Raw genomic sequence first — 26,797 nt, 5'->3', positions numbered from 1 at the left:
TGCAAGGCCACGGAATGGATTATCATGGACCTCATTAACAAGGTCATTGGCAACCTCCAAACACTTGACCCCACACAGTTTGGCTTTGTCAAGGCGAGGTCATGTTTGCTAAATTTGGTCGACTTCTTTGAGACAGTCACCAAAGCCATGGACAAGGGGAAGATTGTGCCACAAAGCCTACCCTGACCTGGCCAAAGCCTTTGACACTATTCCCCACAAGGGCATAACAGGAAATTATTCACAACTTACATTCAGGAATAACAATTGCTTCAGATTGCAAAAGGCAGGGAATGGAACGTAGTACACATTGTTTTGTTCCTAAAGAAAAAAAGTTGTGTCTTACCATAACGTTCAGTCTGTGGTGTTGATCTTCGTTCATTCATTACTGATGGGTTATCAGTTCCGTCCTCGGAACAGAGCCAGCCTTATACCCAGCTCGAGTCAACCAAAAACTCTTGAGCCAGGATCATACCCACAATGCTCTGCTCCTTGTTACCTCAGATCAAGTTTGCAAGTTGACAGACAAAAGTAGAGACTACCTCTGGTCATAATAGACCTACAAGCATAGAAGAAGGACCATATCAAATCCACCAGGAACCTCCGGAGGGGACAGAGGGTGGGGAGTAATGAATGAAGATCAACAACACAGATTGAATGTTATGGTAAGACATAAAACTTCTTTATCTGATGTTGTTAATCTTAGTTGATTCCTTACTGATGGGACAGTCCCCAGCTACCTATATCCCTGAGCGGCCCTCATGGAAGGACATTCCTGAGCACCATGGAACCAAAAGAAGCTCTTCCCCCTGGAGGCCAAATCCAATTTGTAATGAAGAATAAAGGTATGGGGGTTGGCCCAAGTCGCAGATGGGCAAATGTCATTGAGGGAAGCCCTAGCATGGAAAGCTGCTGAAGTTGGCATTGACCTTGTAGAATGGGCTTTCACTTTTGTGAGACAAGGTGATGTTCTTGTTGTAGATGAAGGTAATGCAATTTTCTCAACCATGACACTAATGTAACTTTAGAAACAGAACGACCTAGTCTTGGTCCAGAAAAAAACAGAAATAATTGGTCTGACTTACGGGTAGATTTTGTTCTGTCCAAATAAAAATGGATTTGCCTGTGAACATCTAGTGAGTGCAGGCAATACTCTCCCTTGTTAGAATGATTAGGAAAAAATACAGGAAGGTCAACAGACTGGTTGATAGAACACTCTGACACCACTTTCGGTAAGGAGGAGGAATTAGTTCTCAGAGAGACTATCCTTATGGAATATAAGGTATGGACATTTGATGCATAAGGCTTGAAGTTCTGACAGATGTCTGGCCGATATGATAGCAACCAAAGTTTTCCAAGAGAGGTACTTTAAATCAAATGAAGATGCAGGTTCAAAGGGGAGTGCTGTTAGGGCTTACAGAACCAAAGCCAGGTCCCTATGGTTGTACGGGTTCTCTAAGGGGGGGATTTTAGGTGAAAAACACCTTTCAAGAAAGTCTTACAGAGTCTGTGTGACATGAGTGAAGAGTCCTGGAAGCCAATGTGGAAATTAGAAATGGCAGCTAAATGAACACGAACAGTAGAGGCTGGTACCCCAGATTGAAAGGGATCTGATAAATAATCTAATACCACCAAAACTGGGGCTGACAAGTGGTCCAACTGTTTGTTCGCTGCTCGTAAGGTAAACCTTTTACATTTGCTGAGACAGGTTCGCCTGGTGGATGATTTATGAGATGCAATAAGAATATTGTGCAGGGAGGAGAGGTTATCCTGCCTGGCAATCACTGGAAGTAGAGAAATAAAGCTGTCCACTTCAGGTTTGTTAGATTGGGGTGGGTCAAACCCTGCAGATGAGAGATCAACGTCAGAGTTGGATTCAGAATCCATGGTCGATCTAGCAGGTGAGGCCAAAGGAAGGGGAACCAAACTTGTCAAGGCCAATATGGTGCAATGAGGATTACTTTGCTCTGCAACTGCTGTGCTTTCTTCAAATACTGGAAAATGAGGGACAGAGGGCCAAGCATGGACTAGAGTGTCTCTCAGTGACTGTCCCCGAGGGGGATCAGGGCAAAGTAGTTGCTGCACTTGTAGTTGATTGGAGGCGAACAGATAGCTGCGAGGCTGGCCCCAGCGGTTGAAAATTTTTGCCGCTATCACAGGATTAAGGGACCACTCGTGGGGTTGTAGAATGCACCTGCTCAATTTGTCTGCTATCATGTTGGAGCTCCTGGGAATGTCCGTTGCAAATAGAAAGCGGTTGGAAGCTATCGTCCATTGCCATATTCTCAAGGCTTCTCGGCACAACGGGTAAGATCTGGTGCCTCCTTGCTTGTTGATGTACCAGACTACTAACATGGTGTCTGATTGGATTGCAATAGTCCCTGACAGAAGGATCAAGTGAAATGCTTGCAATGCTAGCAGCACCACCCTCAGTTCGAGGTCACTGATATGCAAATGAGCCTCTGTCTCCGACCAAGGTGCTTGGGACCGAGTTTCCCTGACATAGCCCCCCCCCCCACCCCATCAGGAAGGTGTCTGTGGTGACCGTGACTTTTGGCTGATAGGGGCTGAAGAGGCGAGACCATTGTTGGGGATTTTGAGATGTCCACCAGAGCAAATCTTGCATGCATCTCTGAGTTACAGTTATCTGAAAAGACAAAGGATGTTGTAGAGGGTACCACTGAGTGGTAAGTAACCACTGAAGAAGTCTCATGTGGAACCTGGCCAGAGAACAATGGTGATCGAGGCTGCCATTGACCCCAAGAGTTGGAGTATGGACCAAGCAGATGATTTGTTGTGACAGATTAGAGGCTTGACCTGTTGTCTTATTCTTTGAAGTCTGTGATCCGAAGAGATGCTGTGCAATTTCTCGTGTCCAACAGAACTCCGATGAATTACAAAGATTGTGCTGGGGTCATGTTGGACTTCTCCCAGTTTATAGTGATTCCCATGCACTGAGCTGTGAGAAGAGTGTAATCCAGGGCTTCCTACAGTAGACGCTTGGTGGGGGCAGTAAGGAGCCACTTGTCTAGGTATGGAAACGTATGGAAACGCCTGGAATCCTTGAAGTCTCAGGTGAGCGATAACCACTGCCATGCATTTGGTGAACACTCTGGGGGTTGTAGCGAGACCGAAGGGCAGTGCTCGAAATTGGTAGTGACTGGCTCCTATGTGGAAGCGGAGGTATCTTCATGAGCACTTGTCCACTTTTATATGGTAATACACATCTTTAAGATCTACAGAGCACAACCAATCTTTTTCCAAAAGAGGAAGGATAAACTGAACCGTGACCATCCAGAATTTCTCTGTTTTTACAAATTTGTTTAGTGTGCTGAGATCCATAATCAGTCTCCAGTCCCCCCGTCTTTTTTGGCACTAAAAAAATTCTTGAGTAAAAAATGGATCCCATCTGGTCGGAGGGGACCGTTTGGATGACTCCTTGTAGCACCTTTCAGATTTCGTGTGCTGCTGCTTCCCCTTGACTGGGTGGGACGTTGGGTAAATTTCTGGGTGAAGTGGGACAGACATGGAAAGGAATGCAGTAATTTCTGGATATTATCCGTTGTACCCAAGAATCTGTAGTTATGGTTGGCCAGGCAGTGGGGTACAAGGAAAAAAGTACAGTTTTGTACCTACCATAAATGTAGATGTCCAATAGACATGCAACTGCAGTCATAACATGTGGGTTGTCCTGCCTCAGGCAGCCCTCGGTCAGCCGGATTCCAAAGTCTGGGTCCGACGTCGGCTGATGTCGCATTTCTCTCCGACGTCAGAGCGGCTGGAGTACATAAGCATCAGCCGACGCCATTTTCTTCAGTGTTTCTTGCCCCAGATGCCAGGTGCCCTCCAAGGAAGGCTGCAATCAAATTGGAAGACAAAAACAGGATTCCAAACAAGTAAATGAGCAATAAAACAAATACACCATAACAGATATCCCCAGCTAAGAGCAACAGGGATAGGAGTGGACCCTAGGCATAGAGGGGTATGGAGGAAGGGAAAATCCGACTGCAGTTGCATGTCTATCGGACATCTACATTTATGGTAGGTACAAAACTGTACTATGTCCTTCAAGAATGCAACTGCAGTCATAACATGTGGGTAGAATACCATAGCTTAGCTGGGGGAGGAGGAATGCTCTAGGAAAAAGATGGTGTGGCAATCGAACCCTGCAGGACTGCCGAAGCAAAGCCTGCTCTGGATCTGGAGTATAGAGGGAGATTGTAGTGTTTGGAGAATGTATGCACGGAGCTCCATGTAGCAGCTTCTAGAATGTCCTTGGTAGGCACCCCTCTTAAGAATGCTGTAGAGGTGGCTGTAGCTCTGGTGGAATGTGGTCTGACATTAGCTGGAACAGTCTTTCCATGAAAGGAACAACAGAATCTGATGCAATGTCCAATCCATTTAGAAATAGTCTGTTTTGAAATTGCTTTTCCTTGGACTGCAGGGCGTAAGCTACAAAAAGTTGTTCAGACTTCCTACTGGCCTTTGTTCTGTCCAGGTAGTATCGAAGTTGTCTGTGAATGTCCAAGGTATGCAACAGTCTTTCCCCCTTATTCTCAGGATTGGGGAAGAAAGCAGGCAGATGAATGGCTTGATTTAAAGAAACCCTAGAAACCACCTTTGGCATAAAAGTAGGGTTGGTCCTTAATGAAACCCTGTCTCTATGAAAAATGATAAAGGGTGGTATTGCCATTAGGGCCTGTAACTCCGAAACCCTTCTTGCTGAGGTAATTGCCAACAGGAAAGCTGTCTTCCATGAGAGAAATTGCAAGTCGACTGAAGCTGCTGGCTCAAATGGAGGTAGAGTCAGTTTTTCTAAAATAAAATTGAGGTCCCAGGCTGGCACTGGGGCCTTTCTTGGCGGCTTAATGTTCTTGATTCCCCTGAGGAATTGCCTTAGTAAGGGGTGAGAAAAAACAGGAGGATCAGTGTTGTATCTAGCTGAAATAGCAGATGCATGTATCTTTATGGAAGAATACGAGAGGCCGTTCTTTAACATATCTGCCAAATATTCCAAGATGAGTGGGATGTTCAACAATGATGCATCATGTCCTTTGCTGGTATTCCAATTGCTGAATCTTTTCCACTTTGCTAAGTAAACCTTTCTGGTGGATGGTCTTCGAGCCTCTGTTAGTATCCGCTGAACTTCCTTGGAGAGAGATAAGCTGAAGTTATTTATGGGATCTCCCAGGCTGTTAGCTGCAGTGTCAGAAGATTTGGATGCAGTGTTTCGAAATTGTGTTGAGTCAGAAGTAGAGGCCACTGGGGGAGGGCCCACCTCCTGGTGTGGCATATGTTCCGTAGTAGTGGATACCAGTGTTGTCTTGGCCAGTCCGGAGCTATTATGATTCCCTTGGGCTTCTCTGCTTTGATCTTTAGTACTACTGAGGTCATCAGTGGCAGAGGTGGGAATGCATAGATTGCTAGGGAGTTCCAGTTGAATGAGAGGGCATCTATTTTCCAAGCTTTTGGATGGTATGTCCTTGTGCAAAATTTTGGTAGAAGATGGTTGAGGTGAGAGGCAAATAGGTCCACTTCTGGCTTGCCCCATGTCGAAGTGAGTTGTCTGAAGGCCTTCAGATGTAACCTCCACTCGTGTGGATCTGTGAAATTCCTGCTTAGGCTGTCCGCCAACACATTGTCTTTTCCTGGAACAAACTGGGATTGTAACTGGATGTTTAGGCTCAGTGATTTCTCCCAAAGCTGCATTGTCAGTCTGCAAAGGGGGTAAGAGTGGGTGCCCCCTGCTTGTTTATGTACCACATCACAGTGGTGTTGTCTGTCCGTATCATTAAATGGCCTTGCTGGAGTTGGTGTTGAAAGGCCTCGATGGCATGCATTACTGCCAGCATTTCCTTTTGGTTTATATGCAGATGTGTTTCCTTTGGAGACCATTGTCCTTGTATACACCTGCCTTCCATGTGAGCCCCCCATCCAAGGTCTGAGGCGTCTGTAGTCATGGTCTGTGTTATCTGTGGTTTTTTGAATGACATACCTGTGTTTGCCTGGCTCACCGAGGCCCACCATAGGAATTCCTTTTGTAGGCATGGAATGAGTGGTATGATTGTCTCCAAGTTGTTGCTGTGTTGAGACCAAATGTTTTTTAGGTACCATTGAAGCTTTCTCATGTGTAGTCTTGCTAATGGAACCAGGAGAATGCAGGATGCCATGTAACCCAGGGCCTGTAGGAATCTCCTTGCAGTCATCTGGGTGAGTTTTGCTAAACCTTTGAAGTAATGAGTTAACTTCTCTTGCTTGTCTTCTGTCAGGTAAGCCATCTGAGAGGCTGTGTCTAGTTTGGCTCCTAAGAAGATTATCTGCTGGGATGGCTGCAGTCTTGACTTTTGGAAGTTGACTGTGTATCCCAGAGCTTGAAGTAATCGTATGACATAATCCAGGTTTTCTGTCAACATCAATTTGTCGTCCGCTTGTATGAGGCAGTCGTCCAGGTACGGGTAAATTTGTATACCCTGGAGCCTGCAATGAGCAATTACTGAAGCCAGGCATTTTGTAAATACTCTGGGTCCAGTAGATAAGCCAAATGGCAATGCTGAGAATTGATAATGCTCTGGCCCTGCAAGAAATCTGAGGTATCTTCTGCAGCTGTGTCTGATAGGGACATGCAGGTATGCCTCCTTGAGGTCCAGAGTAATCAGCCACGACCCCTTGCCCAGCATGGGAAGGAGTTGCTGTAGAGTCAGCATTTTGAACTTTGGTATTATGAGAAAGGTGTTTAATGCGGACAAGTCCAGTATTGGTCTCCATTGAGATTCTTTTCTTGGAACAAGGAACAGTCTTGAGTAAAACCCCTGGTCTTGTTCTTGTTGTGGAACTCTTTTCTATTGCTTTCATTCGAGTCAGCAGAGTGATTTGCTTGATAGCCTCTGCCCTCTGATTTTGTGGTAGGTTTGGCATGCCTTGTTTTCTTGGTAAGGTATGAAAATGAAACCTGTACCCTCGGTCTATAATGTCCAAAATCCATTTGTCCTTTGTCAGTCTGTGCCAGTTTTCTGCAAACAGAGATAATTTTCCTTCAAGGGAGCTTCTAGTTGTTCCCTGGTAGGCGTAGTAGAGGAAAGTCATTGAGATTGTGGTTGTGGGGCAGGTGAAACCCCTCGTCACTTCTTTGGTTTCCAGGCTGCCATTGTCGCCCCTGTAAGGGCCTCTGTATTGGCCTCTTCCTCGCCACGCCTGTTCTTACCCCTTTGAAACTTTTCTGGATTAGGAAAGGACCAGTTTTTGAAGGCCAATTCCTACTGAATCTGGGGGTTGAACCTGGAGGAAATCTTTCACAGTCTGAACTGATTTTGCTTTTTCTTGATGGTCTTTAACACATCCTTAGCATTTGCACCAAAAGCTTGTTCTTTTCCAAAGGTGCATCCAGAAGTTTTGCTTTTACATGATCTGGTAGAGGTTGATCTTTTAACCAAGCATGTCTACGAATGACTGCCCCTGTCATAGCTGCCCTACATGAAGCTTCCAGTGCATCATATCCACACTGCAGGAAGTGATTGCTTACTTGCTGAGTGTTATGTACAGCTTCCTGCAAAGTCTTCCTGTCTAAAGGATCAGGAGTGGCTAATGTTTTTTGTAAATCTTCTAACAGATAATCCTGATATTGTAACATATGAAAAAGGCAATTTAATGCTCTCATAGATAAGGTAGTGGATGTGTAAACCTTTTTGCCCCATCTCTCTAATGACCTAGCTTCCCTGTTGGAGGGCAAAGGATTTTTTGAGGTAGAGGCTGAAACTCCTTTAGGCCCCTGTGAAATAGTTTCCAAATCAGCAGTATGGGCCCTGAATAAATCGGAATGAGTTTCTGGGACCCTGTAATACCTGTCTGGCTTGGCTGGAGCAGGAGGAAGAGAATCAGGGGTAGCACTAGAGTCAGAATACAAATCATCCAGAACATCAAGTACAGGAGGAATAGCTAAGGGCCTGTGCTGAGGCTTCTTAAGGAAAGTCCTAAGGCGTTTCCTAGAATCAGAATATTCCTGACCTTGCCACTTGAAATGTTCCCTCATGGTGTGCAGAACTTCCTCAAAAGAAATATCCTCAGGAGGGGAGGCCGAGGGGATGGAATCTTCTGCATCCGAGTCCTCATAGGTCTGGAAGAGCTCTTCCTGGCTATCTGAGTGGACAGAGCCCTCAGAATCTTCATCAGAAGGAGTAGGATCAGAGGGTTCAACCCGGGGCCTTTTATCAGGAGGAGGCTGAGATCCTCTCTCAGGATGGGCCTGTGAACCTCTAATCATGGAAATCAAATCAGCAGCCATGGACATAATTTGTGTCTCTGGAGTCGGCTGAGGTAAGGATTTAGAAGTAATATGCTTTGTTTTGCTGGCTGCCTTAGCCCTAGTGTAGGCCTTAATAGACATGGCCATAGGGGGCCTGGCAGCTCCACGTGCAGGAGTGACCTTGTCTACAGCAATGGTCTCGGGCATTTCCTTGGTTTCGGTATCCGGAGGAAAATCTATAACTGGCGGAGTAATGTCTGGAATCGGAGTCGTCGGTAATGCGGTGTCTTTAGTTCGGAGCGGTGGAGAGACCGTCTCAGAGGGAACCGGAGCACTCGAGCTAGGTTTTGGCGTGGAGTCGGTGGTAGACACGGGCCGAGGATGTCGGTCCCGGTCTTTTCGCTTTTTGAGAGTTTGCGATGTCGGATCCGACGGCATGGTGTAAGCAAAATTATCGCCGAAATAATCTTCAGGGAACTCCGCCCGGCGCCTGAGAGTGCGCTTGTTGAAGCGAGCACAGGCTACACAGGCCGAGACGACGTGGTCTGGGCCCAGGCAAGGGAGGCAGTAAGAGTGGAAATCCTTATGAGGTATTTGTTTACCACAAGAAAGACAATTGTTAACTTTTTCAGTAATTTCTGACATCGGCTGAGGCAAGAAAAGGTCCCCAACGGGGTACTTAGCTTTTTTGATGACTTCGGTATTGTAGAATACAGGAGCTGACCGACCGGCACTTGCGAACTGCTTCTGCTTCGGGCACCGCGCGGCAAGAAAGACTGAAGAAAATGGCGTCGGCTGATGCTTATGTACTCCAGCCGCTCTGACGTCGGAGAGAAATGCGACATCAGCCGACGTCGGACCCAGACTTTGGAATCCGGCCGACCGAGGGCTGCCTGAGGCAGGACAACCCACATGTTATGACTGCAGTTGCATTCTTGAAGGACATCGACCGACTGCTTCCAGGGGTGAGCAGTCGGTCAACACTTCAGGAGCGCTGGTAGGGTTGCCCAGAGAAAGAATCTCTGAAACCCCGTTTTCATGGACTTCCCCTGCCCTGAAAGGGGCATCTTTCATTAGAGTTTCCCCCTCTGCCCTTAGGGTAGAACTTGGCATGTGTGTCATGGAAAGAGCCCTGTGATTTTCTGTGTCATCTTCCCGCTCCTCTGACTTCTGCAGTAGAGTCGTTGAAGGGTGGAGTGTCAGACAACAGCAGACAGGGTCTTACCATCTTGTTCACACCTTGCCAGCGTATCCTTAACCTTTGGGGCAAACAATGAAGCGGCCTCGATGGGGGCATTCATAAAGGAAGCCTTAAAGGAGTCCGCAACGTAACAAAGGCACATCCAGCCATGACATCTCGTGACTATGCCTGCACCTGCCGCTCTAGCTACTCCTTCCATTGCATGTGAAATAAGGCACATGGAAGAATTGGATATGGATTCCAGGGTTGCTATATGAGAGGCTACATTGTCACGCACCTCTTCAGAAACCGCTCCTGCCAAGCTTTCAGAGAGTTGGTTGATGAAGTCTCTCTGGAGCCTCGTAAAGTGTGCCAAGTAGTTCAAGGACCTTACAGTGAACGTCAATGAAGCAAACACATGCTTCCCGAGTCTATCGACCGCGACTCCTTGTTGGGTGGATGGACAGTCTGGCTCTCTTCTGCCAAGTCTTTTTTAGTTGCAGCCACCACCACCATGGCATCTACTGGAAGACTTTTGGACTAATGAGGATGTTCAGCAGGGGGAGATAAAATTTTGCCAGGCATCCAAGGTATAGCTTCTAAACTGTCATGAGCCTTCAGTGCACGCTGGACATTGAGCTGGACAAGCACATTGGCCAGTGGGGTAACCCAGGAGGTAGGGGGCCAGGCATGAAAGGCCTGCAGGAATACGGATTCCTCTGAGGAAGGGTTGGAGGACTTCCAGTCGTCCCTCTATCTTAGGATCTCGACGATGTCACCAAAGGTCACCTCATTAAAGGGTGACCGTGGGGACCCTTCCCCGTCATCAAACTCTGCATCTTCAGTTAGAGACACCTCAGTGGAGTCCATGTGCTTTCTCTTGCACAAAGCCTTGCAAGGGACTTCCTCAGTGGGGAGCTTTGGGGAAGATTGTGAGGAGGGGATCTCCTGAGGGGGAGAAACCTGAGGCCCTTGTGCCCAGGGTCCGTTAGTTGTGGCTTGTGACAGTTGCGGTACAGAGGGGGACAAGGACTCTGACATGGGTGTTTTGCTAGCAGAGGCAAGCGCCTTCTCCATGGCCTGGAAGGCCAAACTGCCCGAAGAGGGATGGGAGCCTGGAATAGAGCACGACAACCTCGGGACCGGGGTCACTCCCCGCTCTGACGAGCCGACCCCCAGACCAGGAGTCTCAAGAGGGCTGTGGAGCGTGAGGGGAGGAGGATTCCTGAAGGGTGCCATATAAAAAATTTGCGTCAAACCAAGAACGGCTGCCTCCACGACACAGTCGCTAACCTGAGTAGGGCCCAGTGCACCAAGGGCCACAAGGATGACTCTGGCTCCAAAGTGAGGTCCACTGTTGGTGTCAAAGGAAAAGAAGCTGCTGTCGGAGGAAGGGGCTTCAATGCTTCCCTGGTAGTCAAAGGAGGAGTGTAAGATGGAGTCTGTGGAGAAAAACAGTCACCTGCAAGAGGCAGCGCAGCTTTAGATAGATTAGAGAGTCCCCTGGCCACAAGCAACTGATCGACAAGCCTCAACACATCCTGTTCTGAGAGGCTCCTGGTCGACCTCATAGAGAGACCTGATGGAGATTCTGGCCTTTCTAAAAAGGGGCTGTGCTGACTTACCACAAAACGATCTAAGAAGGGAGAGTACTTAGTTCTTGTGAGTTTGTGTGATGCAGAGCCCGGAACTGAGGGTGTCTGCACCAAGGAGAATGATGCTGAGGGTATCTGTGCCGACAAAGGTGGTGCCATAGGCATCGAGAGTGTCTGCACTGTGAAGGGCGGTGTGGTAAATGTTTGCACCAATGAATACGGTGCCGAAGAAGGTGTATGTACCGGTAACTACTGTAAAGAAACTGACTGCACAGAGCAGAAGGTCGGTGCTGAAGGCGTCTGCACCATAGAGGGCAGTAGCCTGGAAGTTGACTGCATCAGCAAGGATGGAGCCAAAGGAGACTGTACCTGTAGAGATGGTGCCAAGAGAGTCTGCACCAATGTCAGTGGTGCCAAAAAAGGCTGTGACGATACTGTCGGAGCTGCAAGTGTGTGAACCGGGAACTCCGGTGCCAGTGAAGAAGATATAGCTGGAGTTAGAATAAACTGGGTCGGTGCCGAGGCTGGGATCAAAAGGACCACAAATGGCAGCACCGGGCCCAAAGTTTTCACCTTTTTGTGAGTCGACTCCTTGTGAGTGACCTCGAAGAGAAAGCAGATCACCTCTTACGGGGTTTAGGAGGAGGGGGTGAGCCCTCTGACTCAGACAGCCTTGCAGAAAGGAGTTTTAAGGAGGCCTTTTAGTATACGTTTATTCTTTCTTTCATTCAGAGTCCTAGTCGAGAAATTTCTGCAAATCCTACACTGGGGAACCACTGAAAGGTGGGAAACATTCAGACAATAAACTCACAAATCATCATCATCAGAAAGCAGTAACTTATGGCTACATTCTGTACATTGTTTGAAACCAACACTAATTTTCTTATCTGACATTGTAATATCAAGGGAGAAACTACCCAGAAGGGTAAGAAAGTAAGAGGAAGAATTACCAACGATGGTAATGGAGAATTACCTCAAAGGTAAGAAAAGGGACAGAATATGCTATAGGGAGAGAGTCTCAAAGTTGTGATGGGGTAGGAAGAAAGAAATAGTGAAGATTTGAAAACTTTTTAAACACTAATATTACAAAAACTTCAAAAAATTGAACACGTAACAGAGAGAAGGCTTGACACAGCTGTACAGCAATGTGGCAAACGAGATCTGAGGTAACAGGGAACAGAGCATTGTGGGTAGGATCTTGGCTCGAGAGTTTTTGGCTGACGCGAGCTTGGTATAAGGCCAGCTCGGGTCTGAGGACTGAACCGATAACCCATCAGTAAGGAATGAACAAAGATTAACATCAGCTTTACTGTTACTCAACATCAAGTTTTAACACTGTGCAGTGATCATGTGGTTATAAAATTTAATTTGCTGCTAGATAATTTTGCTAAAACAGAAATCTAAACCAATACACAGAAGATTAATAACAGATTATATGGAAGCAAAACGGTCACCAAGTAAAACTAATTGCAGTGATGCGTTCAGTGGGAAAGACTGCAGAAGGAATGTGGAATGTTTGAAAAATAGACAGATTGAATGCAAAAAATAAAAAAAAATGTTTACCATCAGGATCTAGGCACACATCAGGAGGACATAGTTCCATAAGAACATCATACCTGATTAAGGTGAAAGAAAAGAAAATGGAAGAGAGGTTGAAGTACAACTTTCAAAAAGTACAGTTGTGTACACTTACCATAAATGTAGATGTTCGAGTGTATTCACTGTTGCAGTCATTACAATTCGGTTATCCCGCTGGCAGGCTACCCTCAGTCGGCCTGAATTCCAAAGTCTAGGTCCGGCGTCGGTTGCTGTCACCTCTTCCCCTCTTCCCTGACGTCGGTGCACCAGGCGTGTAAAAGATGCAGCTGACGCCATTTTCTTCAGTTTTTCTTGCCCCAGATGTCAGGTGCCCCCAAAAGGGTGGGCTAAAAATATGTCAATAAAACATGCATGCACCAAAGTAAATATTTTGCCTTTATCTACAAGCAAATACACCACATAGGTTGTATAGACTAGAGAAGTACAGATAAGTTCCAGCAAAGAAATGGAGGATGGCAGGTGGGTAATCTGGACTGCAACAGTTAATACACTCGAACATCTACATTTATGGTAAGTGTACACAAATGTACTATGTTCTTCGTGTTTCACTGTTGCAGTCATTACAATTGGGTTGAATCCCAAAGCTAAGGTTGGGAGGCTGGAGCTAAATAGCATTAGGAGCGGCTATTAGGCCCTGCAGAACTACAGTGGCAAAGCCTGCCCTGGATTTAGAGTAGAGTGGTAAGTGATAGTGCTTTGTGAAGGTGTGCACTGAACTCCACATAGCAGCCTCTAAAATATCTTTGGTTGGTACTCCCCTGAGGAAGGCTGCTGAAGTGGCTGCTGCTCTGGTTGAATGTGGCCTAATGCCCTTAGGTACTGGCTTGCCATGTTGTGAATAGCAGAAACGAATGCAGTGGCCTATCCACTTTTAAACAGTCTGCTTTGAGATAGCCTTTCTTTGTGATCCTGCAGCATATGCCACTAGTAATTGCGCTGTCTATCTGAAAGCTTTGGTTCTGTTCAAATAGAAGCATAGCCGTCTGTGTATGTCCAAAGAATGCAGAATTTTCTCCCCCTTATTCTGTGGGTTTGGATAAAAGGTAGGCAGATTAATAGTTTGGTTAAGGGCCACACTGGACACTACCTTAGGCATAAATGTCGGGTTTGTCTCAGAGAAACCCTGTCTGGATAAAACATGATAAAAGGTTCCACAGCCATGAGTGCCTGTAGCTCTGAGACTCGTCTTGCAGAAGTTATTGCTAGGAGCAGAGCTGTTTTCTAAAATGAAAACTTTATATCAGCTGTAGCGGCTGGCTCAAAAGGAGGCAGAGTGAGCTTTTCTAAGACATAATTGAGGTCCCATGCAGGTATTGGTGATCTCTTTGGAGGTCTTAAAATTTTGGCCCCTCTGATGTACTGCCTTAATAAAGGATGAGAAAAGATTGGTGGCTCTGTATTGCAATGAGCCGAAATGGCAGAGGCATGAATTTTTATAGATGAAAAGGATAGGCCTTTGTCCAGCATCTCAGTCAAGTATTGCAAAATCTGAGGAATATTTGGTACAGCTGTGTCAATTCCTTGTGCCTGGTTCCAAGCACAGAATCTCTTCCATTTTCCAGCATAGGATTTTCTGGCACTAGGCCTCCAAAATGACATCCATCACCGCTTTAGTGAGAGGTTTGTTTTGTATGACTACATTATCTGCCATGCTGCCAGATTTAAGGTCTTGAGTTGGCTGTGCAGGATCCGATTGTTCTGCTGGGCAGTAGATGAGGTACTTGAGGTAAGGTCCAGGCTGGGCCTTGAGACAAGTTCCTTAGGATTGGATACCAGTACTGGCGTGGCCAGTCTGGGGCAATCAGTATCATTTTTGGCTTCTCCTGTCTGACCTTTAGGAGTACCTTGGGGAGGAGAGGCAGAGGAGGAAAGGCATATACTATTAAGATTTTTCCAGCTGAAAAATAAGGCATCCACTTTCCATGCTTGTCTGTGATAAGTCCTTGTGCAGAATCTCTTTAGTTGGCAGCTGTGAGGTGAGGCAAATAGATCTATGTCCGGACATCCCCATTTCCTTGTTACCATGCTGAAGACTTGTGAATCCAATTTCCACTCATGGGGATCCATGAGGTTTCTGCTTAGTTCGTCTACCAGAGTATTTATCTTTCCTGGCAGGAATTGTGCCTGCAGATGTACTTGGTAAGTCAATGTTGTGTCCCACAAAGTCAAGGCCAGTCTGCAAAGGGGGTAATAATGAGTGACTCCCTGCTTGTTTATATACCACATGACCGTGGTATTGTCTGTCTATCAGTAGTAGTCCCGGATTTAGTAGGTCCTTGAAGGCTGTCAGGGCATTTTGAACAGCTAGCATCTCTTTTTGATTGATATGTAGATGCATTTGGTTTGTGGACCATGTGCCTTGAATATATCTTCCTGCCATGTGGGCTCCCCAGGCAGAATCCGATGCATCCGTTGTTAATGTCTGTGTGGCTGGGGGTAGAGTGAATGGCTATCCCTTGCTCTGGTGACAAGGCCTTCGCCCACCATCGAAACTCCTGTTGTAGGCAGGGAATAAGAGTAACTATTATTTCCAGGCTGTGGCAATGTCGAGTCCAAACACTTTTTAGGTACCACTGAAGTTTCCTCATATGCAGTCTTGCATATGGAATTAGTAGAATGCAGGATGCTATGAAGCCCAAAGCCTGCAGAATTTTTCATGCAGGTAACTGGGCCTTTGTTGCCAACATTTTGAAATAGGTAGTCAGTTGCCTTTGTCTGGCGTGAGATAAGCCATCTGGGCAGTTGTATTTAAGCTTGCACCCAGGAATATTATCTCTTGAGAGGGTACTAGTTTTGATTTCTGTTCGTTGACTGTGTACCCTAGGCATGGTAGTAATCTCTTTACAAACACCAGATGCTGTAGTAGAATGTCCTTGTTCTCTGCTTGAATGAGGCAGTCGTCCAAGCAAGGATATATTTGTATTCCTCTTTGTCTGCAGAATGCAATTACTGGTGCCAGGCACTTTGTGAAGACCCTGGGCGCAATAGATAAGCCAAAGGGCAGTGCAGAGAATTGGTAGTACATTGAGCCAGCTTTGAATCTGAGGTATCTTCTGCATGTTTGTCTGATTGGGACATGCAGGTATGCCTCTTTTAGATCTAAAGTCACAAGCCAAGCCTTCTTGCTCAACATGGGCAGAAACTGCTGTAGAGTCAACATTTTGAATTTTGGAATATCCTGATATGTGTTTAGAATAGATAAGTCCAGTATAGGTCTCCAGGCTTTGTCCTTTCTGGGTACCAAGAACAGTCTTGAATAGAATTCTTGTCCCTGCTCTTGCTCTGGTACTTGTTGAATGGCCCTCATGTCCATGAAGGATGAGACTTGTTTTTGTGCCTCTGCCCATTGATGTTTTGGCTGGTCTGGCCAACCGTTTGCCCTTGGCAGGGTATGGAAGTGAAACCTGTAGCCTTGTGACACTGTTTTAGACCCATTTGTCCTGGACATAGCCTTCATTCATTCATTTTACATCTGAAGTCTGGTGGACGAAAACGCTTTGTATTATGTGGCATTTATGCGATTAAACCTGCTACTGCCTACACCCTACAGGCTTGTGTATTATTATTACCTCCCGCCTCTTTGGATGCCCGTTGTTGGTTTTACTGGTTCTTGGTTCTGTGGCACCCTTTCCTTGGAGTTTGTGGATTACTGGGTTATGTGCCAATTTTGAGAAAAAAATGCTAGCTTTCCCCCTAAAGGTGCTGCCAGAAGATAAGTGATTGGTGCAGGCAGGGGGAAGTCATTGGGACTGTTTCCTGTATGGCTGTGATTTGTCTTCTCCAGTTTTGGAGGTAGAAGCACCCCATTGTTTAGACCTGTACGAACCTTGGGGCTGGGATCTGCCTCTAGGGTGTCTGTATCTGCCCCTTTGTGGCCTGTCTGACACTGGAAAGGACCAATTCTTTGTAGGCCACTGTCTGCTAAATCTTGGTGGCTGTACCTGTAAGAAATCCTTGACTGTTCGCATAGATTTAGCTTTGTCCTCCATTTTCTTTAACACCTCTTCTGCTTTAATGCCAAACAAAGCATTATGCTGTAATGGAGCATCTAATAATTTTGCCTTAACATGATCAGGTAGATTTTGTTCCTTTAACAAAGCATGCCTCCTAATGACAGAACCCGTAACTGCGGCCCTGCAGGAGGCCTCCAGAGAATCAAAACCACATTGCAAAGTATGCTTTCCAACTTGTTCAGCTGCATGCAATAAATCCTGCATTTCTTTGTTTACTGCACATTCAGAATTTATCAACATTTTCTGTTTAAGCAGTGACATAATATATTGCTGATATCTGAGCATATGAAACTGACAATTTAAAGCCCTTATAGCCAAGGTAGCAGAAGTGTAAATCTTTTTTCCCCATCTGTCCAGTGCCCTAGAATCCCTGTCAGAGGGAGAAGGGTTTTTTGCAGTGGAAGCCTTGACCCCTTTGGGACCCTGAGAGATAGTTTCTGGGTCAGCAGCAGGGTTTTTGAAAAAGAATTTATGAGAGTCAGGAACCCTGTAGTACCTGGCCGGCTTAACAGGAGCTGGAGGTAAGGAGTCAGGGGTCAGACTGGACACTGAAAATACATCATCTACAATGTCTAACACAGGTGGAATTGCTAGGGGCCTGTGTTGTGGTAGTAAAAGGAAGTCTCTGAGCCTTTTCTTAGATTCAGAATAAACTTGACTCTACCAGTGGAAATGCTCCCTCATGGTATGTAAAGTTTCCACAAAAGAATAATCCTCAGGAGGAGAGGCTGAAGGGATAGATTCTTCAGCATCAGAATCCTCATAGGGAGGAAGAGAGTATTCCTGATCAGAAGAGGAATCAGATTAAATGGAAACCTGATCTGAGGATTCATATTCTGTCTCTTGCCTAAGCCTCTTTATCATGAGGGGGATGGGAACCCCTGATCAAAGTAATTAGGTCTTCAGCCATTTTGAGCATCTGTTTTTTAAGCATGGAGTCCTGTCCATGAGGCTGTTGTACTTGTTTCTTTGTCTTTAAAGGTACTTTAGTCTTTGCCTTAGATGCTGAAGTCGTTTTAACATATAATTGAGTAGGTCTGAAAACACCCTCAAAAGCCGATGCCTGCTCAGCGGCTCTGGACCCATCTGAGGGAATAGTTTCCAAAGGTCCAATACCTTGAACTTCCAGCAGCCTGGTCGACTCCATGTGGGTGTCAGTAGCGGCCTGCAAGTCTAAAGTAGCAGTCGTCGGGGGCTGCGAAGGCGCCTCACTGAACACCGGCGACTGGCTTAGAAGAAGCCTCGTTGTCGGTTTTGGACCTCGGATGCCTGTCCTTTTCTTTGCGTTTCTTGTGAATTTCGGTAGTCAGATGGCTATCCGACGACATTGTATAGTTAAATCTTCTGCCAAAATAGTGAAATGCAAAATCGTACTGAAGCTTAATAGTGCATTGGTTAAATCTAGCACAAAACCGACAACTAGCAACGTTGTGGTCAGGGCCTAGGCAAGGAATACAGTAAGAATGAAAGTCCTTATGAGGTATTTGCTTCCCACAAGAAATACAATTATTAACTTTTTCTGACATCGGTCTGGAGCATGAAAAAAGTTTCCCCAACGGGGTACTTAGCTTTTTAGTGAAGACTTCAGATCTGAAATTCGAACACGAAAATCTCAGGAGTCGGCCGACCGGCACTTGCGGACTTGCTTTTGCTTCGGGCACCGCGCGGCAAGAAAGATTGAAGAAAATGGTGTTGGCTGCATATTTTATACCCCTGGCGCACTGAGGTCAGGGGAGAGGCGACAGCAACCGATGCCGGACCTAGACTTTGAAATTCAAGCCGACTGAGGGTAGCCTGCCAGTGGGATAACCCAATTGTAATGACTGCAACAGTGAAACACGAAGAACATCTGAAGAAAAAAAAAACAAGCTGGCCAAACAAATTAAGCACAGTGAGAGACAAAATCAAGAAAAAAATTAAATGAAAATTTACATAAAGATATTCAGCATAACAGGAAACCATTCTATAGGTTCATAGGTAGGTACTAGGCTATTGGCTCTAGAGCCTATATAAGCCTAGCCAAACGGTACCCTGGCTTTTGCCACCCAAGAAAATTATTTTCCTGTGCCCCTGTCAAGCAGAGCCACAGAAGAGATCCCCTGGGTGAATTTCCTATCTCCCATCCAATCATCAAGATTTTTCTTGAAGAGTGCTAATGAGGAGCTTTGTTTGATATAGATAGGTAGTTTGTTCCAGAGTATGGGAAGTCTCTGGGACAGGAATCTATCCCTCCAGCATGTTCTGTTTATTATGGTGACAAGGTTTAGGTCCCTGGAGAATGTAGGTCGGAGGGATTGGGATTTCTTTGTGTGGAGCATGTCCAACATATCTGGGCTTGACATAGCTTTGTATGTTAGGCAGAGATCGCCTCTGAGTAGGTGATATGCGACAGAGTAAAGCTGGAGTTTTTTGATATGGTCTGTGTAGGGAATCTGTTTGAGGCCGGTAATCCTCTGTGAGGTAATTCTGTGGCCTTTCCAGTTGTTGTAGATGTCTTGTGAGGTACATACCAAAAGGGGCGTTGTACTCTAGAATGGGTCTAATGAGTGATGAGTAGAGGGGAACAATGACCTCTTTTCCTAGATGAGAAACCTTCTGTGATGATGTGTGCCACGTAGAAGGTTTTCCTGACTACTGTGGCGATGTGATTATCAAAGGAGAGACTACTGTTCACCTGTGTCCCAAGGTCTCTTATCCCACTTTCGGTGTTAAGTAGACTACCGCCTATGTGGTAGTTCATGGGTACAGAGTTTTTACCAAAAGGGATGACAATGCACTTTTTGGCATTGAACTTGAGGCCATGGCTTTGACACCGGGCATCTGTCTCAGTGAGGCCCTTTTGTAGGATGTCCACATCGTTAGGAGTTTTGATTATGGCTCCTAGTTTGCAGTCATCTGCGAACTTTGTAAGCCAAAGACCTTCTGTGTTAGCCTGTACTTCAGAGAAGTAGATACCAAACAGGAGAGGACCTAGGGCTGAACCCTGTGGTACTCCAATTGTCACTGGTCTGAAGTTGGATTTAGAGTCTGCTACTTTTACAGTGTGGGTTCTGTCAGTCAGCCAGTTGGCAACCCATCTTGTGACCTTGTGACATAGGGATTTATACCTAGTTTAGTGAGTTTGTGTATAATTCCAGAGTAGGGGATGGTGTCAAAAGCCTTGGCGAGATCTAGATAGGCTGTGTGTACCACCTTACCCTCATCTACGGCTTTGGTGACCGCTTCAAAGAAGTCTATCAGGTTTAGGAGACTTGATCTGCCTTTTACAAACCCGAACTGGGTAGGGTCCAGAGTTTGGAGATTACCAATGTCATTGTTTATAAGTTCCATGATGATATGCTCCATAACATTGTAGACCAGGCTAGTCAGGCTAATGGGGCGGAAGTTCCCGGGGCCCATTGTGGCTCCCCCCTTTGTGGAGTGGGATAACCTTTGCTGTGTGCCATTCTGTGGGCACAAAGCCTGAGGTGAGGCTATGATTGAACATGGTACTTAGGTGGGGTTCCAGTTCGTTCTTTAGTTCATGTAGAACGCAGCCTGGGATGTTGTCAGGTCCCATGGATGAGGTGTTCTTGGCTTTGGAGTGTGTGTTTTTTTTACCTGTGCAGCCATGATTACAGGTACTTTGCATTCTTTTGGTGTAGAGATGGACCCTTTAGGGCATGAGGGAGGGGTAAAGTTAGCACTAAACCTATCTGCCAGGATGTTGGCTCTGTATATTTAGTGCCATTGTGCTGTAACTCAGAGGAGATCTGAGTGTTGCCATTGAGATTCTTGATATAGCTATAGAATGCTTTGTGGTTGTCTTTAGAATCAGTGGCGATTTTGTTTTCGTAACTAGCTTTGGAGAATTTTATGAGGGATCTCAGCTTCTTACCGAGGCTGACCACGGTGTTCTTCCAATCATGGGATTTTACTCTTTTTTGCAACAGTTTCTTTCTTCTGTTGTAGAGTTTGTTTATAGCAGGGGACCACCAGATTGGCTTCCTTTTTTTGGAGGATAGCATCTTGATTCTGTTAGGGATTGCACGATCCATGCACTCATGCAAGTGCTTACAAAGTGCAATTGTATAGGATTCAGCAGTCGTATCTCTATTGTCCGTCAGCATAGGTGTCGTGAAGTTTGCCACTTCTGTCTCAAGAAGCGTGAAGTTGGCTTTGGAGAAATTTTTTACGGTGGTTTCCCTAATGGGGGGTGGGGGTGGGATGTGGATGTCTAGGGTGATTTGCTTGTGGTCGGATCTAACCAATGAGGAATTGACCTCTGGTGTGGAACACTGGTTGCCCATGTTGGTAATGGCCAGGTCTAGGATATTGCTGCCCCTGGTGGGGGTGTGGATAAGTTGATCCAAGGCATTGGAATTTATGAATTCCAGAAAACGTTGAGCACAAGAGTTCGTACATGAGTAGTTTTCCCAGTTAATGGTGGGGTAGTTGAAATTGCCCATTATTAGGCTTTTAGGTTGTACCCTAATATTTTCCAGGGTATCAAGAAATGAGGAGTGGGAATCCTGGGACATGGTGGGGGATATGTAGCATGCTACAATTTGCATTGCAGTCTTGCCCAGAGTTAGTTGCACTTGTATAATCTCAGATGCATTATGCTGAGCAACTAGCCTGGAGGTGTGGATATCCTTAATGAATATTGACACGCCTCCGCCTTTAGTGCTTCGGTTCAGGTTAGGTGGCCGAAAGGTGTGGTATGAATTATAGCATGGTAATGTAGTGGTGCTCACTGGAGCCTTGAATCAGGTCTCTGTCACCGCACAGATGTCGATGTTCTCTATTTTAAGGAGTGCCTCGAGTGAGTGCATTTTGAGGTTTAGACTTCTAGCATTAAGTAGCATTATCCTCAGATTTTGCTTGCTTGTACCTGTTATGGTGGTGAATTTGTCATTTGAATCTTGCCTAAAAAAGGCACTATAGGGGTGGCAAGAACCTTAGCCAGTATCCGGAATCCCAAGGGCAACAGGTGCAGGCCCATCTCTGGCAAAGCATCGTGGTTTGCCGATCATGTCATCCCAGGCAGACAAGATTCTGGATCCCCTTAGAATGACACCAGAAACTTAACCGATTGTTGAAGTCAATCATTTTTGTCCTTGTACTGTGGTATAATTCTGGGTGATGGCAGGATGCTACTCAGGGGCTAGGGTCATACCTGCCTGGGCTACAAGATATACAGAAGCAGTGGATAAAGTAAAGGTATACTACAAATTGATAAACTGTGGGTAGATTCTAAAATTTACTCTCAGACAACAGATCACAGATATACTTACAAAACCATATGCAAAACAGTCGGGTTCCATAAAGGGGGTGCTGATAAGTTTATCTAGTGACATCCAGGTAACCTCAGATACTCTAATCAAATTAGATTATACTGAAAAAGAACTATGCAAACTGGATCCAAACAAAGCACAGGGAGGAGATGGAATTGGTTATAATGACCCGAAGACTCTTCAGCAAGAGCTTACAGTACCATTACATCTATTATTTACTAGGACGTATAAATATGGGGAGATTCCTCAAGATTGGAGACGTGCTTATTAAATATGTCTTTCAGGGTAAGGGGAGTAGGACAAATACAGAATCATACAAACTCAAGTCTTTCATGTTGTGGAAAAATAATTGAGAAGGTAATATTGGATAAGTTGTCAGAATTGGATAGGCTGGGACTTGAAACCATATATCAGCATGATTATGTTGAAAACAGATCTATTACCATCTTTAACATGATGTTCTTATTTATTATTATTTATTTTATTTACATTTGCTTACCGAGAAATTCCGACTGGACGCAGGTCCTTTTTCAGCGGATGCCCAGGGGGAAAAGCTCCACATCATGTACATGATAAATAGAGATACAAAGTTGCAGCAATAGTAAACATTACAGGTTGTTGGCTTTAACACAATAACAAGATATTGATTATCAACAGCATATACAGTAAATGTTGCAAGTTAAGAGTTTCTTGTTGTTTATAATATTAGTAACAAAGTTGTCAGACAAGATGTTAAAGTATGTAAAGACAACTAGCTATCTCTGACTGTGGTTAGTAGTGGCGGTAGTATAGTTGGGTTAAGAGTCTAGGTGGTGGGGGAGTAAGGGTGGGGGTGTTAGTCTGGATTAGAACAAGGACAAAGCCAGTGCAAATTTAAGTGGAATCTGAGCGCAGACTTGAAAAGGCTGCTGGAAGGTAGAGTAGCTACAGAGGGTGGAAGATTGTTCCAAAGTTTAGATATGGTACATGAAAATATGGCTTCTCCTGCTGAGTTTTTGGGTTTGATAATAGTGAATTGATTTTTGTTGCTTGATCTTAGGGGCCTAGTGGAGTGATAGGGTTGGATAAAGGCTTAAAGGGAAGGGATGTTAAGCGGGTGGTTAATAAGTTTATGAGCGAGGGTGAGTTGATTAAAGTGAAGGAGTTGTGGGAGTTCTAGCCAGTTTACTTCTTTAAGGGAGATACAATGATGGCTGCGAAAGGAGGTTCCAGTGGCAAATTTAGTGATTTTTGTTGTAACAAACATCCAGCTCATGTAGGTCTGTCTGTCTAAGGTTGGTAAAGTACAGGGGGGATGCATAGCGTAGGGTGGAGATTAGCTGGGAATTGGCTATGGAGATTCTAGCTGCCTTGGTTAGGAACTGGCGGCTTCGATATAATGCACCAAGTTTATTGTGAACTTTTTTTATTGTGAGAGATATGCGAGTATCAGTTATAAGTTTGTTCTCTATTTCTACAACGAGTAATTTTGTGTGTTCTGATGGAAAGATGATGGTACTGTCTTTGGCAGGAATGTTGAAGTGGGGGGTGTTTTGGGTGGCTTTGGAAGGTTGGAACAGGAGAAGTTTTGTCTTACTTGGGTTGAGTAGGAGCTCAGCATTGGATAGCCAGTTTTCTACAGAAGAGAATGATTCCTGTGTGATTTGTTGTAGTTCTGGTAGAGTGGGGGCAGAGCAGATGAGAGTAGAGTCATCTGCGTACTGTAGAAGAGATGCTTGTGTGGTGGCAGTATGTAGGTTGTTAGTGAAAAGTGAGAATAGCAGAGGGCCATGGTTAGATCCTTGGGAACTCAGAGTAACTGAGAGGCGAGGTGATAGGTTATCGTCCCAGATTACTGACTGCTGGAGTCCATGTAGATAGCTGTGGAACCAGTTGCAGGCTGACTGTGAGAAGGAGAGGTTGGGGAGAGTAGAGAGTAGTAGCTCATGAGATACCATGCCAAAGGCCTTTGAGAGATCTAGACATATGGCAGTAGAGAAGAGGCCATTGTTTTTGTGATGAATTATAGTGTTGGTGAAGGAGAGCAGAGCGGAGGTAGTGCTGTGATATGGCCTGAAACCATGTTGGGTTTTGGAGAGGAGATTATTAGCTAGGAGGTAGTTGGATACCTGGGTGTTGATACATTTTTCAAGTATCTTTGAGAGGGGGAGAGGATAGCAATGGGGCGGTAATTGGAGAGGTCGGTGGATGGGGTGTCTTTGTGGAGGAGAATGATGTGGGATATTTTCCATATCAAGGGAACATAGCCTTCTTTAAATGAATGGTTAATTAGAATTGAAACTGGGTAGGCTAGTGTAGCAGCTGCAATTTTCAAGTATTCAGAGGGGAGGTTGTCACAGCTGCGAGTGTGTTGGGTTAAGTTTTGACAATAGTCTTTTTATGTTGGAGGTAGGTACTGAGGTGAAGAAAAGAGAAGTGGGAGGTTTAGGGTTAGGAGTTGGGGGGGGCTACTGTAGGGAAGTGTTGTTTGTTTAGAGATGTTATAGTTTCAGTGAAGTGTTTGTTGAAGGATTCAGCAATACTGCTGGGGGGGGAGGGGGTGGACCTTCCCTGGGTGGAGGATAGTGTTAATGGTGGACCAGAATTGCTTGTTTTATAACAATATAACAACAGCTATGAATGAAAAATTGTGTTGTGATGTAATTTATATAAACTTAACCAACATTTGATAGGGTCATATACGAAACATTGATCAATAAAGTTGAACAGCTAGGCATCTATGCACCCTTGATGGATAGGTGCATGGCTTACAAACAGGACAATGCCAGTTATCATACAGGAATTGGATAGGTGAAATTCTTGATTACAGTCAGGGTGTCCCACAGGGCTCTGTCCTAAGATTTACTTGCTTAGTTTGCATCTTTCAGACCTAGCTTTCATCCAAGGTGTTCTACAGTAAATAAGCAGATTACCTGAAATTGGGTAAACTGATTACATGTGTTACAGATAGGGCATCTCTGGAAAAGAACTTGACCAAATTGACCATTTGGCAACAGGAGAATATATGCTGACAGATGTATCAAATACTAAACATATGAGATTTGGGAGAGACAAATTGAAAGGTGAATATTTAATACAGCACACATTGATCCAGCTTTGAGTTTTTCTAATCATATTAGCCAATTGGCTAATGATAACTATAGAACTATAGGATGTATAAAAAGATTTATGAAGTCTAGGAAATCAGAAATGATGCCATCATTGTTTGTTAGCTATATCAGACCTAAACTTGAGTACGGAATACAACATGGAAACCTTATAAGAAAACAAGCATGAATGAACTAGAAAGAGTAGAGGAGAAATATACCAAGGACATCCAAGGATGTGAAAATTTAAGTTATGAAAGACTAAAATATCTGAACTTGTACAGTGTCTCATACAGATATTTAAGAGGAGACCTTACTCAGGTATATACTACTTCTGGGAATGTTTGGGGTTATCAAACAGTAGAGGATCATCAGACAACCTATGTAGAAGATTCTATAAGGAATGAGAAGTGTACTAATTGGTTCTCTCAGACAGCAGCTGATGCATGGAATAGACTATCAAATGACATTAAAGCAAGCACTAGTTTATAGATATTTTAAAGAACAGCCACCCTAAACATTTATGGGAACAATTGTTTTGGTATACTGGCAGGCTAGGAGGGGGAATTAACGCCCGTGCTTGAAATATTTGTACATATGTATGAATGTAACATAGAACAGGAAAAGTACAAATGAAAGTTCTGCTGAAACAAGTAAGGCTAAGCATTTGGAAAATACAATTTAGCTGCTACACTAAGCAAAAATTGTACTTTTGTACTGGCCTGTGTAACTGCAAGAAAAAACAAATAGATTCAGTACAGTATATCGGATAATGCAAAATAATTTTTCTAAAAGATATGCTGTCACTGTGAACAAGGTGGTATCTCTAAGCTGACATGATCTGGCACTTATGCACAGTGAAGGACGAGTTATTGAAGAAACTTTATAACGTTTTTTTTTAAAAATTACATACTATAAATATTTACATTAAGCAAAAATGTGTTTACTGTCATTTGGTGGATGGCACATGCAAGCATGTTAGTAAAAATTAATACTAACCCACAGTGGGAACTGTAAAGGCACCCAGAGATAAGAATGGCTGTTTGATAAAGCTGTTATAACTATTTACCCATATCTTCATAACTGAAGTAACACTATAAAACATGTGTGGCCTGCAAGCATGCAAAAACTGCCATTTTCTACATAACATTAAGGCACTCCGTTTTGTCCCTTTTGCCACTGATACTTGCCATATGACACATGACTATGTAGAATATTGTCCTGTTGAAATACTGTGAAGATATATACATAATGTGCACTGACTGTTCAAGATTATAAAACAGCAGTGTGCTACCCAGTCTTGTCATATATCACAAAAGCTTTTTCATAGGCAAACAATTCACTCACTAATATACTGGGTCTACCTTGCATGTTTGCAGAAATATATTTTTTGACCATAATATTAAAAATGTAAATAATAAATAAATAAAAAGTAATGTTCAGCAACTACAAAACAGTTTTTATTTCACAGATTTGCAATATAAATTCAGTATAATCAAACTTTTGATATCACCAAAGTACAAGCCCATTGTCTTTTAAACATTTTCATATGCTACTTTTTTTTTTTTTAATTCATACTGTTTATAAGATAGTATAAAGGATATGGAAGGCAATATTACTGGCTAGAGCTTCCCTACAGTTCAGGACTGAATGCGTTAAAAATCCTGCTTTTTCACACATTTGGGCAGAAAATTTAAATAAACCTGAAGGCTTTCTTCACCAGGTTATAGCAAACACAGACCAGAGTTGTTCTGTTAATACAATAATAAACAAGTAATCTCCATGGTATCCCCGAAGTCTCAAAACAACCCA

General features: G+C 44.4%; 1 protein-coding gene across 1 annotated transcript in view; it reads right to left on the bottom strand.

The window, feature by feature from the left end:
* RRP12 (ribosomal RNA processing 12 homolog) overlaps nt 1-26,797 on the bottom strand; it is a 1,805,151-nt gene that overhangs the window by 223,161 nt on the left and 1,555,193 nt on the right. The gene's annotated exons all lie outside the window — the stretch shown is intronic.

Source organism: Protopterus annectens, chromosome 14.part0, assembly GCF_019279795.1.
Source record: "Protopterus annectens isolate FY-2018-M chromosome 14.part0, PAN1.0, whole genome shotgun sequence".
NCBI classification, from domain to species: domain Eukaryota; kingdom Metazoa; phylum Chordata; order Ceratodontiformes; family Protopteridae; genus Protopterus; species Protopterus annectens.
This window is presented reverse-complemented; position numbering and strand designations above follow the sequence as displayed.